This window comes from Typopeltis vanoorti, chromosome 19, assembly GCF_054136105.1.
Source record: "Typopeltis vanoorti isolate ZY-2024b chromosome 19, IOZ_Tvanoo_1.0, whole genome shotgun sequence".
NCBI lineage: Eukaryota > Metazoa > Arthropoda > Arachnida > Uropygi > Thelyphonidae > Typopeltis > Typopeltis vanoorti.
In genome coordinates, this window is record NC_143567.1 from 54173579 (window position 1) to 54189945 (window position 16367).

Consider the following 16367-nt stretch of genomic DNA (forward strand, 5'->3'; position numbering starts at 1 on the left):
ACCTAAAGAAGTCAGATAAGAAACGGATATCTGCTTTTGAGATGTGGTGTTACAGAAGGCTGTTGAGGATATCATGTACTGAAAGACGTACACATGAGTGGGTGTTAGAAAAGATTAGTAGAACTTTAAGGCTCATTAAGGATATTGACAGAAGAAAGTTAAGATATTTTGGACACATAGAAAGGATGGAAGGAGGACTTCTCAGAACAGCAGTAGAAGGTAAAGTTCCTGGAAAAGAGGCAGGGGTAGACCATCAATGAGATGGATGGATGGCGTGTGTGGAGTGACTGATCTTCAGAGAGTTGAGGCTGTCAGAAAAGCAAACAACAGGACTACATGACGAGGCCTGGTGTGGAACATCACCGAGCATCGGAGTGATCATACGGCATCTGTAGATGCCCAGTGAACATAGAGAGAGGGTCTACTGTAGAAAACTCGAAGTTTAGTTTCAAGTTTTTCTTTGTTGATCATGGGATATATCGTGCTTAAGGAGTAAACACGATAAGCACTATAAACACTCTACTACTGGCGCAAAGTGCATATAAACAACAGTGGGACTGCGCAACGGACAGTTCCGCCTTATCCTAATAGCTCGCATTTCAGTATGACGTGCATATGCTTGCGAGCGTAGCAAATACTAGCAATATTACACTGTGGTAAACACAGTGCTTTTAGCGTCCTTTCCCCCCCCCCAAGTGCTACAAGATGGATTTTTATTATTTTTTATACAAATAAGAGAATTGTATAGGATTGTTGATGATAAAATTAAATATTACAAGCAAATACACCCTCTGTCCAAAAAGAAACCGAACTTTTCGAAAATAGAAGAAACTAGTGGTGCCAAATGTTGTATCATTTTTGTTGTAGAAAGTGGCAGCCTCCATTAATGTTATGTCAACTGTTTATGACATTTGTTTCATTAGAAGCCTCTTCAGGAGCGCGCCGGCCATATGTGCAATGTGTGTGATGCACACAGGCGCCAGGATAGTAAAGGCGCCAAAGAGGAGAAAATACTTTTAAAAAAACGTTTTTTTTAGTGATTTTTTTTATTGGAGGTGGGGAATAGGGACGCGAACTAAAGTTTTGTACACAGACGCCGGACACTACTGGCTTGCTACTGGGTATAGAGGCGCCAACTAGAGTTTTGCACACAGGCGCCGGACACTACTGGCGCGCCCCTGAGCCGCGTTATAGTGCCAAGAGAGAGAGAGAGTGTGTGTTTTGACGAACGATCGGAAAATGAGTTTCAAACAGAGAGCTGCGATTGACTTTTGTGTTAAACTTGGTAAACGTTTTACCGAAACGCATCAAATGCTTCAAAAAGCATACGGTGATGAATGCTTATCCCGTACTCAAGTTTACAATTGGTTTAAGCGATTTCAAAGTGGTTGTGAGACGCGTGAGGACGACAAAAAGCCGGGCCGTTCAAAAACTGGACTGAGCGAAGTAAACATCCAAAAAGTGCGTGATTTCATCAAAGAAAACTCGAAACCGTCCATGAAATTGATTGAAGATGAATTGGGAATTCCAAAATCAACCGTGCACAACATTTTGACCTAGAGTTTGGGGCCTTCGTAAATTGAATTCGCGATCTGTTCTCCACAAGTTGACCAGCGACCAAAAAATGTATCGAATTGAACACTGCAAGGACCTCATTAAAACCGCTCGTCAGGACTCAAACTTCCTTGAAACGATCGTTACTGGTGACAAAACGTGGTGTTTTGAGTATGAGCCCGAAACAAAACGCCAGAGTGATGAGTGGAGACCACCAGAAGAAGGGCATCCGAAAAAAAAGTTGCTTGGAGAATTCAAAAGTAAAGATGATGCTTATTTGTTTCTACGATTCCATGGGTATTATCGGCAAAGAATTCGTTCCGCTTGGCCAAACGGTCAATGGTGAGCTTTATTTCGTAATTTTGAAGCGATTGATAGCAAGAATTCGTCGCGTACGGCATGAATATCGTAACGACCGACCGTTCGTCAAAACATACTGTCACTTTTGGCAATATAACTCGGCTTCTAATGAAACAAATGTAATAAACAGTTGACACGACACTAACGAAGGTTGCCGCTTTTGACAACAAAAAGATACAACAGGTGGCCCCAGTAGCTTATTCTATTTTCGAAAAGTTCGGTTTCTTTTTTGGACAGAAGTTGTATAGAAAAAATGGGGGTGCTGCAGTTCCGCAGTGCTTGTGCACGATCCGCCCCATTATTATTATTATTATTATTATTATTATTATTATTATTATTATTATTATTACCACAGAAGACCCCACGAAGTCAGGAACTCCTACAAGTTTTCATGGAACCCCCCTAGGATTTAGCGGAAAGCAGTTTAAAAAACACTATCACACGTGGTTAAAGGCATCTGTAATTAATGTGCTGAAATGAGAAAAGAGTCACTAACAAGTTCAAAAAATTCTCCTCCATCCTTCCTTTTCACATTTCTGATTTAATAAAATCTGAAAGGCGAATAAAATCAGAAACCAGCTTAAGTGGATGACTGAGAGGCTGCGAAAATCATTGCGAAAATCATTTTGTCCCGAAAACCCATATTATGAAGGAATTACATAGTCTTACAAAGTCTAATGAAAGTGTTAATGGTTGGTGGATGGTAAAAGTTTGAATGAGCTGAAATATCGCACTTTTCCATTGACCAACTTATGCCTAGTTCTCCAAATATATGGATCTCATAATCTAATTTTTTTTTCTTTGCTGATATAGAATTTTGTGGCTTAAATTGCTCAGGGTGAAATTGTGATACATATTTTTCGGATTCTGAAAAAGCGAAAAAAATATTTTATAATAAAATTATAAACTATTTTTGTCAATACATTTTCTATACCAGTTTTCTTTGCACATTTTGCGATGGTCCAAAGAAAACTTCTATGAGGGGTACTTAAAGTTCCTGCGCTTAGGACTGCAGAAAGTTTTCATATGCCACAGAGAGGGGAAATTAGGTTATTCCGTTTTTAGGCCCTGAAACTTTATTTTTAAAGGCAACTATAATCAGTGGAAGTTTTAAGTTTTGAAAATCGATAATTAAATATAACTTCTAACTCCTTTTATTTTCTAAAGAGAGAATAGGCAGAGCTCCTTTATTCCTATCAAACGTTTTGAAGACAGGTGGGCATCTAGTTTCCATCCCTCATTTTTTTCACTGAATGATAAGCTCAAGCAATCAATGAATCAATTGCATTTCAGGGGAGAAAAAGAGAGAGGCAAACAGCTGCTACCATCTCGTGGCTCTGAACTATAACTAATAAATGCATTATTGTCTGTAATAGTGTGAGTTCTACAGCCAAAGGAAGGGTTAGAAAAATTTCCGTCTGTTGGAAACTAGAATCGATTCTAAAACAGTATTTTTTTGGATGGGCTAGCACTATGCACGTAAACATCATTTCCACAGGGACAGTTATTATTATTTTTTAATCAGCACTTCTTTCTAGATAAAATTTTATTAAGCAGAATCTTTCATAATTTGGCATCTGCAATATCGTATTTTTACTTACACAGGCAGATAACGATGATGTCATATTATGAAAGATGCCACTTTATTTCTAATAAAGTACAATTTTAAAATATTTAGTATGGTACTTTTAAATTATTTGCATCTATAATGATTTTAAGATATTATTTTTATTTATCTATCATCTACGAAAGTCTGTAAACCTATGATCAAACCACAAATTTTTTTTTAAATAATTTTTTTTATTATTGTTTTTTTCTATTTGTGTGTTTACGTATTAGTCCGGAGCCCTGCTCAAGAGAATAAACACAGAAATGTTTATTCATAGACGCCGGAAGTAACTTTTTTCAAGCTACTTCAGGCGGTCTAATAAGAGGAGTGGTGGTCTCACAACGGGCGACGAAATTCATCTTCCACGAAAAGACAAACAATACCACGGCAGGATTCGAACCACAGTCCTCTAGTTTGGAGAGCGGGCAAGTTAATCACTCTGCCAAACAGGAGGTGAATTATCCACCATAATCCACCATATACACTCTATGCCATCTTCATTATTATCATCACCAAATTCCTGTTATGTACCCTCAAGGGGTTTACAGGATATGATAATATTACAAGAAAAATTCACATCATTACTAACTTCCTATCTACAATTTTCCTCCAAATCAGTCTGTTACTTGTCAAGACTCCAACATTATCAGATCTTATATTTCTACCGTCTAAGGCACTTTGTACCGTATCAATTCACCTATATCTTGGTCTTCCTCTGGGTCGTTTTCCTGACAACCTGGCAGAGAACACTTGTTTTGCTAATCTTTCCTCGCCCATTCTGTTTAAGTGACCATACCATCTGAGATTAGCTCTGCTAATGCATTCCTGGATGCTGGCAACGTCAAGTTCTTTCCTAATATCCTCATTTTTGATATGATGTTGCCATTGATGGCATCTATTCACGCCTCTAATCTTTCTCAGGACTTTCATATCTGCGGTCTCTAGTCTTTGGTCAAGTGTTTTACTTCTAACCCATCTCTCAGATCCATAAGTTAAAACTGGTTTGAACACTGTCTTGTATACAGCTAATTTAGTGTTCCGACTAATTTCTCTCTTATTCCATATGAATTTATTAAGCTGATTTCCTACCACACCAGCTTTGTTTGGATCTGTTGTCTATTTCTATATTTAATTTACCATCTTCAATAAAAATTGTGCCTAAGTAGCTGAAATGTTTCACTTGTTCCACAGGTTCTCCATTCACAACACAGTTGACGTTTTCAATGATTCTGCCTATTTTCATTCTCTTTGTATTTTTATTGATGACACCTTCATACCATATCTATTACAACAGTTATTCAATTTAGTCAGTAAATCTTGCAGACTTGTAGCGGATTTATTTAGAGGTATAACATCGTCCACATAAAGCAAAGAGCGGACAATAACTTCTTCAATTTTAATATCATGTTTAATACCACTTTCATTCATAATGTGATCCATATAGATAACGAATAACAGAGGGGATAATGTGCATCCTTGTCTCACACTAGATTTAACATTAAACCATCTTCCTGTACTTCCTTCAATTCTAACTGCTGACTTACAACTCAAATAAAGACTAAGTATTGCTTGATATAATGCCCCATTGACACCATATAACTGCAGCGTATTGAATAGCTTCTCTCTTGGCACCTTGTTATATACGTTTTCCAAATCAACAAAACATAAATATAGATCTTTGTTATATTCCCATGCTTTCTCCACTATTTGTCATAAAGTGAAAATCTGATCCTGACAGCTTCTATTTGACCTGAATCCAGCCTGTTCTTCACCAGTTTTCTTCCACAATTCTTCTCAACCGTTTCTCAAGTATACTTGCATATATCTTACCAGGAACACTCAGTAGGGAAATACTTCTGTAATTCTCGCATTCAGTTTTATTTCCCTTTTTATATATGGGTACTATGAGAGCTCTACTCCAATCATCGGGAATTCCTCCCTCTATCCAGGCCTTCTGAACCATATTTCAGCATTTCTGGTCGAATATCATCTATATCCTGCTGCCTTTCCACATTTCAAGCCTTTGATGGCTTTTTCTACTTCAAGTATGGATATGTATTCCTGACTGCATGCCTGGTCAGTGTTTTTTACCACTGTTCTATCACTGATTGTTTCATTTAGCAGTTTTTGAAAGCAATTACTCCATACTTCAAGAATATCCTTTTCTCCAGTTTTCGTGCCAACTTTATCATCTCTAACTCCTTTTACAGCACTCTTTCCTCCATTCCTAAGCTTCTTCAAAAACCTCCAGAATATTTTGCCACCTTGATATTTATTTTCTATATTCTTGCCAAAGTCCTCCCATGACTTTTGTTTAGCTAGTTTTACACAGTGTTTAGCTTTCTTACATTTGTCTCTGTATTCTCTAAGAGCACAAGCTGACTTATTTGACAGGAACTATTGATATGCTTTCTTCTTTTCCTTCACTGCCTCTTTAACTTAGTGTGTCCACCATGGAGTTCTAATTTTTCTATCCTTGCAGACAACTTCACCACATGCCTCTCTAGCTGAATCAATCAGGGTTTTCTTCAAGGCTTGCCACTGAATCTCCAAGGTTTGGTTCCTGTTCTCAAACTCTTTTATTTTTTCTTCAATAATCTTTGTGTATTTTAGTCTACAGTTCACATCTAAGAGCTGCTCAACTTTTATTCGCTTTAAAACTTTTTTACATGTTATTCTTTTCAATATGAAATTCAATTTTATCCTGCTCAAGACTAAATAGTGATCACTTCCAATTTCAAATCCTCTGTACACTCTGGCGTCCTACACCAGGGAGAAAACATCACTATCAACAATAATATAGCCAATGAGACTTTTCTTATTCCTAGCCTCTTCTCTCCATGTAAATTTGTGCACATTTTTATGTTGGAACATGGTGTTAATAATAACCAGTTCATGTCCTGAGCAGAAATCCAACAGGTATTTTCCATTATTATTAGCTTTGCACTTTTCTCCAAATTTTCCCAAAATATTTTTGTACATCTGACAATCATTTCCTACCCTGCTGTTTAGATCCCAACAAAGACCAACTTTTCATTTTTCACTGTGTCAGTTGCTTTTTCTAAAGCCTCAAAACATTCCTCCAATTCTATCTTAGTAGAACCTTCTGTGGGACTGTAGGTACAAATCAGTCTCATTGTCCAGTTCCCCATTCTCATATTTGCCCACATTACTCTACTTGAGATTGCCTGCCATTCAAGAAGATTAGCCTCGTATTTTGTGTTGAATACAATGGCTACTCCTTCCTTTCCTTGATTGTGATTGCCCGAATATAACAATTTGTATATATTGCTCAGAAAGATCTCACCAGTTTTTGTCTTTTTTGTTTCAGTCACCCCTATTATGTCGATCTGGTACTTATCTAATTCCTCAGCTAGTTCCATTTCTTTTCCATTCAGGCTTCTTATGTTGATATTACCGATCTTTAACTTTGGTGATGTTGAGTTGGGATGTGTTATCAGATTTGTTCCAGTAGCTGACTTTTCGCTGTTCGCCCTGGTTCCCTGGCGAAAACAACGGGGGCCCTTGTTTAACAGGGCGACGCCCCAGCGGGCATGAAATTTTGTCATGTTGTACCATCATTTTGTATTTTGGTTTAACCAATAACAATACAATTTGGTCGGCTAAATCCCAAATTGTCAGCCCATCCTATTTCGTTCAGTTTTCAAGTTGATATCCAATAGGGTAGTGTCCCACGAGAAGGTGAGAATTGGACATTAGGTCAGAAGCCCTGGTCGGTTCTCCGCATTCCTTTCAAGGCTATGTGGAGGTCTCCTATCAGTTATACAGCTTTGACCCTTAAGCACCCCTCTTCATTATTAATATATAGTAAATGCTAAAACAGTAGATATAAAGAAAGTAATACTACTATGATACTCCGGAACGAAAACAAATCGAAATAAATGAAAGACAGATTGAAATATTGAATTTACACAAATATATAGTACGGTACATTTAAATAATTTGCATCTATAATGATTTTAAAATATTATTTTCATGTGCCTACCATCTACAAAAGTCTGTAAACCTATAAATCATTGCAAATGACCATCAACTCGATCATGACAGTTTATATGGAATAGCAGCTGGATGGAAAGTTTTTAAGAAGTAAAAAAAGAAAAAGAAATAGAAAAACTGAAAATGCTACGAAGAAAAATGTAAACAAACATGTTAGGAATAACATGATTAGATAAAAAGAATAATACTTGGATAAGGAAGCAATAAAAGGCAATAATAAAAGACAATAAATTGCGCTAAGCAAAATATATGATGCGATGTCTGACAACAGATGTGTGAAGAGAACAACAAAATGGACACCAAAAACTTGTTATTGGGAGCCAGGTAGACAAGCAATAAAATGGAATGATGAAATAAGATGTTACGGACAGTTGTGGTGGAGAGAGAGAGAGATACACAAAAGTGCCCAAAATGGAAGGAACGTGCAGATGCAGTATATATATATACAGGGTGTTCGGGATAAATTTGACATATTTATAATTAATTATATTTTTCCGTAAGTTACATGTATTAACACACACTTCTCTTCATTTAAAAGTTTGGACCCTTCTTCATTCATATACAAGATGTCAGAAAGGATGGATAGCTGGAACCCACCTGAATCATGGAAGAGAATAACTTGTATCATGATGATTCGTGCCCGCCATCAAAATAAGGATATTACGACTGCTGCCCAATGCTCCCTGAATACAGTAAAAACAATCAGGCATGAACTAGAGACTTGCAATGGTGACTACGAGGATGTAGCAAGAAGAAAGATCCCTAGCAGACGATCTGATTGCGTTCGTACAGCAGAATTCCTCGCAAATCTGCAGGAACAGGTGTTGAAGAACCCTGGCATTGGAATTCGGGCTTTGTTCGTGGAGTTGCTAACTGTAGTCAAGCCCTGGATAACAAGGGTAGCCAATGGTAGGCCGTATGTATGGCAGCAGGATTCGGCCCCTTGCCACACCTCTGGGAAAAGTCAAAAATGGTTGTCTGAAAATTTCTACGACTTCACCAGTCCAAATGTTTGGCCTCCAAACTCCCCAGACCTTAACCCCATGGATTATTTTGTATGGGGCGCAGTTGAAAAAGACACCAATCGCACTTCCAGTAATACAAAAGCCCAGTTAATGGATAAAATTAAAACAGTTTTTGCGGCCCTTCCCAGGGAGACTGTAGCATCAGCTTGTTCGAGGTTCCGAAGCAGAATTGAAGCTGTGATCGATGCTAATGGTGGTTATTTTGAGTAAATCTTGTTGATAGTATTGTAATTAACTCTGCCTGTAATGTTTTTTTGTCAATTCATTAAATTTAATAGATACAAAGAAGATTTTCTTTTTCCTTACGAAACTGTCAAATTTATCCCGAACACCCTGTATATATATATATATATATATATATATATATATATATATATATATATACTGCTCTACCAAAAATATCCGGACATCACTTGTCTGGCAGGACATACATGATGAATGAAGTCAATAACATGTTGGCCCATCCTTTGCAATAACCACTGCAACAGGTCGTGGAAGGTTGTCTACAAGTTGCTGACACTGTTCTGGTGGAATACGTTGCCATTAGGCCTACCAGCGCTCCGATAGTTGACGGTGGTTGATGATAGGTGGTTTGCACAGGTATATGCAGCGCTCCAGAAAATCCCACATCATTTCAATCGGGTTCAAATCGGGACTCTGGGACGGCCAAGGTAAAAAAAGGTTAATGCCAACCTCAGTGAATCTCCTTTGTGTTATATGCACAGCATGGCATGGCGCATTGTCCTGCTGGAAGAAAATATCTGTTGAATCCCATAGAACTCTGTCATCGCTCCACAAAGATGGTTAGTCAGCGCCTCCTAGTACCTAGAGGCATTTAGCCTCGTGCTCAACCACATATGGGACTCACACCTGCAGGACAATATTGTCATTTCCACTAGAATCCTTCACTGTGGGCACGAGACAGTCTTGGCAATATCTCCTACCATATCTGAAGGCGCCTCCAGACCTACATACGTCATTTGATTAGTGGAGAGTAAAGCAACTGTCATCACTTTTACCCACTGGTCACTGGTTCAGTGCTGACGCTCTTGATACCAGCGCAGACGCCTGAACAGATACTGAGACCGATCACTATCTCAGGCGTGCTAGTAAAAGTACTGAACAAATTGGTCAAAAAGATAATTTTTTGACCAATTTTAAAGACTGACCCTTCACAAAATGGCTTTGTGAAGGGTCAGTCGTGCTAACTGCGTTGGATAAAGAGAATGACTACACGATGATTCTGCTGGTTTTCCAAAGGCACTTGACCGAATCCCACATGGAACTCTGTTACGCAAATTAGAACAAATGGCGATGAATATGACATTGGGTTGTGTAAATAAGAAGTGGCTGTTGGACGGATCTCAAAAAGTGATATACGGAAAAGCAGGGATAAATAGATTTCAGGAAATAGATGAAGCTAGGGATGCAGCGGCAGATAGTAGACACAGAGTTGACCTTTAGAGGATATATTGCTAATGTTGTTAGGGTAACTCATAATATTACTTGGCCGTTGAGGAAGATCTATCTCATTGAGTATCTTTGGGATAGAAACGGGATTATCGTGAGAGAACACGGTGTCAGGCAATCGAATGAGACAGTGTCTTGTCTTCCAGGGGCGTGATATCTGTGGGATGTTCCCAGAATGTTGGAATCTATGCCCTGGAATATCAGTTATATTTGAAAACTAATATGGTGCAACACCCACTTAAGGCATTTATTGTGTATTATGTGTAGTCGTGGGCTGTATTTTTTGTTCTAATAGGATATCGCTAAAGCATGTTCACAGACACTTTATGAAGAAAGGGTGGAGTAGAATTTCATCTCATAAAAAATGATTTAAAAAATCTTCAGTTCAGAAACGTAGCAATTTAAAATTATAGAAATACTTAAAAGCATTTTGTTTTTCCAAATTGAGAAATGGTTATTATGAACGGACTTCAATTATTAATTTATTTAGAATTTAAAGGCTAGTGTATGTTGTTTCATGTTTAAGGATTTTATCAACTATGCTTGCATTCATTGAATTTCTTATCATCGTCATCATCATCATCATCATCGTATGTTACGCTTTCGCGTTAGCTTCTGTAACCGATAATCCCGCGGAATTGGTTGGTTGCTCCTTATTGCTGGTAGTATCCCATGTTTGTAGATGCGTGTGTTCACGGGGCCGATTTGCCTGCTTTGCGGGAGGAAAAACCCCAGGATAAACTGGGGACAAAACCCTGCTGTCCACGCCCAAGACCAGCTAACTTGGCTATGGCTGAGGAAGATCCTTCAGCTCCTCGTGTCGTCGACAGGAATCGAACCTAGGCATATGGTTGCGAAGCGCATAGCCACTCGGACGAATTTCTTATATTTATTCTAATCATGAAAACATATCCTCGCGAAATACAGCACACTAGCAATAAATTCTCTAATATCTAAAAGTCCTAAAATTCCCTAAAGCGGTGTTTTTAAGCCTAACTTTTTTTTTCATGTCGATAGATATCAGGTTTCCACTTATAATTGACGAGATTAAGTACAACGACTTAATCTCGTGAAAGATAAGGGCAATGCTTCCTTATGATTAGTATTTGTGTATGTGTGTGTGTGTGTGTGTGTGTGTGTGTGTGTGTGTGTGTGTGTGTGTGTGTGGAGGGGAGAGTTACCAAGAGGCTATGCAGGTTTGGTTGCATGGATATTTCCTGCAATAATTACTGATGTTAAAGAATTTGAAATAGTTTTATCTGGAAATTTGGAAGAAAATGAATGTCGGAAAGAAGAGGAATATCAAATGCACGCACGCACACATTTATTTAACGATGATCCTTTATTCGAATCACCATCCTCCCCCGTCTTCTAGGTTAAATTTAATATTCATTCAACTCTGATTTTTTTCCCCAGTTAGTAGAAACGCATTAAAATATGTGGATGAACTCATAACCCGATCCACTTTTCTTTAAAATAAAATTTATATATATACAGTATATATATATATATATTTAAATAGTGATTATTACCTTTTTTGTTCAGTTTCTTTCTTTTAAAAATAAAAGTTTTTTTTTTCTTATTATTAAGTTTATACTTTATCTACTTTATACCAGTACGTTGCCATTATTTTTATTAAGAAATGTATTTACAAAATACAGGAAAGCTTCAACAAGGAAAAATGTAAATACAGAAATATTATGGTTGCAATTAATATTCAATCATCATTAAATTTTGCTTCGTATACTTGTACACGTTAATTACAATGTTCGGATGAACATTTTGAAAAAATATATATTTCAACAGGTTTTTATGTACATTTATTTTCCTAAGTTAAGATCATTAAAATAACATTTTTTTCCTTATCATTAACCGGGAAAACCTGCGTTATACTTGTAGGTTGCTCATTTTTATTAAAACATGTTTGTACATTTCTTCCTTGAACTACAGGAAAACTTAACCAGTAATAAAAGACTTAAGTCAGTAATAAAAGATAAAAACCATATCTCCTTTTCAATTATGATTGAAAAGGAGATATGGTTATTACGTATTTTACATCATATCCCCCCCCCCACACACACACACAACCCCATCCTCAACCTTTTGGAAAAAATAGAAACAAATGTTATATTGTATATGGCTTAAAATAAAATAAAATAAAGCGTCTCGATCATTAGCATCATCTTACCCAATTATTTATTTTTTTTTTTTACATTTACAAGCTTTCGTGAGTGGAAGTCACATTCAAAAAAAAAAAAAGAAATCAATTCCCAAAGAAAAAGATGTCGTCCTATTTTCTATTCTCACAGATTTGTATCGGATAAATAAACTTAAAATTCTGTATGATCGGATAACGCATATTTCAATTGAAAAATTCATGTAACGTCGAGTGGGATTTGAATGTCTTACAAATCAGAGGGGGCGAATGTTGCTACATCCTCGCAACAGAGTTACGAAAGCATACGTGTGAATACTGTGATAGTATTAAAGAAAATGAAAAATGTATGCTGCTGAGGCTAGAAGGAAAGAATTAATTTGAAGGAAGAACCTTCTCAAAATAGGCTTAAAATTTTGCCATGAACAAGAATTTTGTAAAGAAGAGGGGGGGTGAGGGGGTAGAAAGGCTTGTTTGTTCATCAACGTACAAACTTTGGCTAAAAAATAGAGGATGTTATAGAATTATTGTGTTAATTCTAACTCTGTTAGTTTGCCTTTGTTGGTGTTAAAAAAAGGATATTTTCTCGCCCCTTGATTAAGTATTCTGCAAAGAACTTTTAAAGTTATTCTTTTAAAATAAATAAGTAAATCCTCAAACGCTTATTCCCCAAAAGGAGTAGTCAAGGCCATTTTAGCCTATCTTTTTTTTTTTTGTTGTTTTTTTTGGAGACAAAGGTGTGTTTAGACTAAGGAGGCTAAGTCTCGATTCTTAACCAATCAGAGTTAACAGGCCCAAATTATGAATGATTGTAAACGGCATATGGTCGGGAGAGTATGCCGTATAACTGTTGCTAATTCTGCTTTCTGATCTTAACGCAATACAATACTGTTTGAAATATTGTGGGACATACGGTAAATTTTCTTGAGTTGCGGGACTGAAAACCCGACTTAGTAGAAAACCAGTTGAAGAAAGACAGAAACAAAGTTAAAAGTTCATCTAGTCAGTGACTGGAATCAAACTAACAATCGTCTTTCTTTGGATGTCTTGGAGTTACGGATCCAAATATTATTTCTACAGGGCTAGGGAGGCCTTAAAAACAGCAGGTGCTTAGGTTCAATGCACCTTCAGACATAACCTTATAAGTGATGAGTTCAAAAGTGAAAAAATATTCACTTTTGAACCCAAACCAAAAATTTGGTTAAGATATGTCGACGACGTATTTGCAGTCTGGGATCATCCCGAACATGAATTACAACTGTTTCTAGATAAAATTAACCTTCTTCATCATCGCATCAACTTTACGTTAGAAAAAGAATCTCCACAGGGTATCTCCTTTTTGGATGTACACATCCAAAGAAAAGAAGACGGTTTTATCGCCACGTCTGTCTTTCGCAAGCCTACATTCTCAGGTTGCTACATTCACAATTCTTCTGCTCATCATCCATCTCAGAAATCTGGCATTATTAAATCACTAGTTTCCAGAGCACACAAATTCTGTTCCTCTGAAGAATCTTTAACCAGGAATTAGAAGTTATCAAAAATACAGCCATCCTAAATGGATATAATCCCAAAACAACAAAAAATCATCAGTCACTTCTGCATACATCAAACCAGACAGGAAGAAGTGCATAGGATTCCCATACCTTACGTTAAAGGCATCTCAGAACGTCTTTCTAAAATTATGAAGAAATACAATTTTGCCACTACTTACAAACCTATCAACCAAATTTACAACTTATTACCTTCTCCTAAGGACAAATTCTCACCCTTCATGTTACCTGGTGTTTATGAGATTCCATGCTCATGCAAATTATCTTACTTTGGACGGACAGGTAGGTCTGTTCAGAAACGCATCTCGGAACATCAAGACCACATTTGTCTTCTTAAACCGCAGAAATCTGGCCTCTCTCAACACGGAATTGAAAATCCAAACCATAGGATCCATTGGGAAAAGTCTAAACTTTTACATAGATCTTTATATAAACATGAACGTTTATACAAAGAAAGTTCTGAAGCCCTACTACACAGACCAAACTTAAACCGCAACGACGTTCTTACTATTCCTAAAGTATGGGAAATTGTCATACAAAATTGTGTTAAATAATTTTTTTTTTGTACTACTTTAGCACGTTATGCACGTTTAATGAGATTCTATTGTAATCATGCGCCCTAACTGTATGTTATTCCTATTATTGTTTAAAACTACTGTACTGATGATGTCCTAAGATACTTAGGATGAAATATTTACAATTAAATAATTTTCACTGTGGTTTATACGTGTGTTTCTTTTGATTATAACAGAAACTAGCTCCCCTTCTGTAATTTCAGAGATTAAGGCAGAAAGGAAGTCAAATCATTTGCAGCCATTCATTATCTAACGAAATCTTTAACATGTCAACTTGAATACCAGATTATCTCATCATTCGTCCAATATTCTGAATATTTTCAATCAGCTCTTCCTCTAAATTCACTGTAAAGGATCTTACAGTGAATTTACATTAACTGTAAATCTAAATATCTTCCTGGGCAATCTCATCCTTCTATCCTATCACAAAAAAAAGTGTGCTAAGAAGATCATCAGGATTGATTTGCCTATTTTACCTGCTTTGATCAAATAACTGTAATAATCCTTAAAGAATGAGGACCTTCACTCTGCAGTCCACTCCACTGCAATCCTTGGACAGCTAAACAATGTAACTCTGCATTTCATGATAAACATGGCATATATACAAAGTTGACTCTGTAATTGCCAAATGCAGTAAGCTTGCTTCTTGCTCCTCTGGTAGTGGAGCCTTCTGAGCCCTCGCTAAGGCTGTTAGGCGTAACCGCTGACTTCTTTACATTTCTCTTACATTCTGATAATACAGTAGTAATTGGTAATCTTACTAAAAGTTTGATCAAATAGTGTCTTTTAGTTGTGCTCAAAACTTATCCTCCAAAATTAATACTCATTCTGTGTCACTCATATAAGCTGACATATTCACCTGCCATCCATCCAGCGGAATTGAAGCAAGCATTCATCCAGTTTCTCCCTTAAAAGTGAAAGAAAATTTCAGCCATGAAACTTTCGTTCCATTATCCTCACCTCAGTACTCTAAAACCGATGAAAGATGATCAGAATCAAACTTCTTCACCTGGAGATCCATCAGTTAATTAGTAATCACAAAATGGATTCTGCTATTCTCCTTGTACAGCAGATCTCTTTACGAAACTTATTTTTGTGAATGCGGGGAATGGGTTGGCAGAGTCAGTTGTGAATGGGTTCAAGGAAAGGTATGATATATTGTGTGGATAGATTGGTTCTCCCGCGGTGAGTCTTCGGACTCCACGGAGCTCCCGTATAAGAATAATCTCAGAATACTCGTATACATTTGATAAGATGTTAGGTTTACATATGAACTGCAATAGACCAATGTTGTTGTTTTTAATTGGATATGGCATTGAAGGTTTTCCCTGCAGAATCGTTAGCTTCATTTAATTCTATCAATTACAGTTTATGCTGTTCGCGTAGTAATTGCCACTTATTAGCCACTGGCCATCTTGATTTTGTTCTATAAGCACAGCTAATCATACGAACAGAAACGTCAATGTCCAGGAATAACATTCTGTTTCATTTTTCTTCACGCTCTGGTTGAATATAATATTCTAGTTTCTGAAAAAGGAAAACGAATGAAAGACAACCAGACATGCGTCAGCCATAAATTAACAATTAATGAATTGTTAAATTTTTATGCAGTTCCACACGCCGAAGGTTTATTAATGAGCATATAATACATTTGTCCCATGGACGAGATAAAGACTAGATATCCACACCAAGCGATGAAACTGATCTCACAACTAAAACAATCACAAACACCAAATCCTTCGGCTGGACCGAAACTCACATCCGCTGGGTTGAAGACCTGACATAATAAACAACTGATTCTCTCTCTCTCTCTCTCTCTCTCTCTCTCTCTCTCTCTCTCTCTCTCTCTCTCTCTCTCTCTCTCTCTCTCACACACACACACACACACACACACACACACACACACACACACACACACACACACACACACACACACACACACACACACACACACACACACAAAATATCTCTTGTATTGGTTGAAGATGCGGTTGCTTCTTGATCGTGTGTGGATGCAGTTAAATGATATTTAACTGCATTGGAATTGGG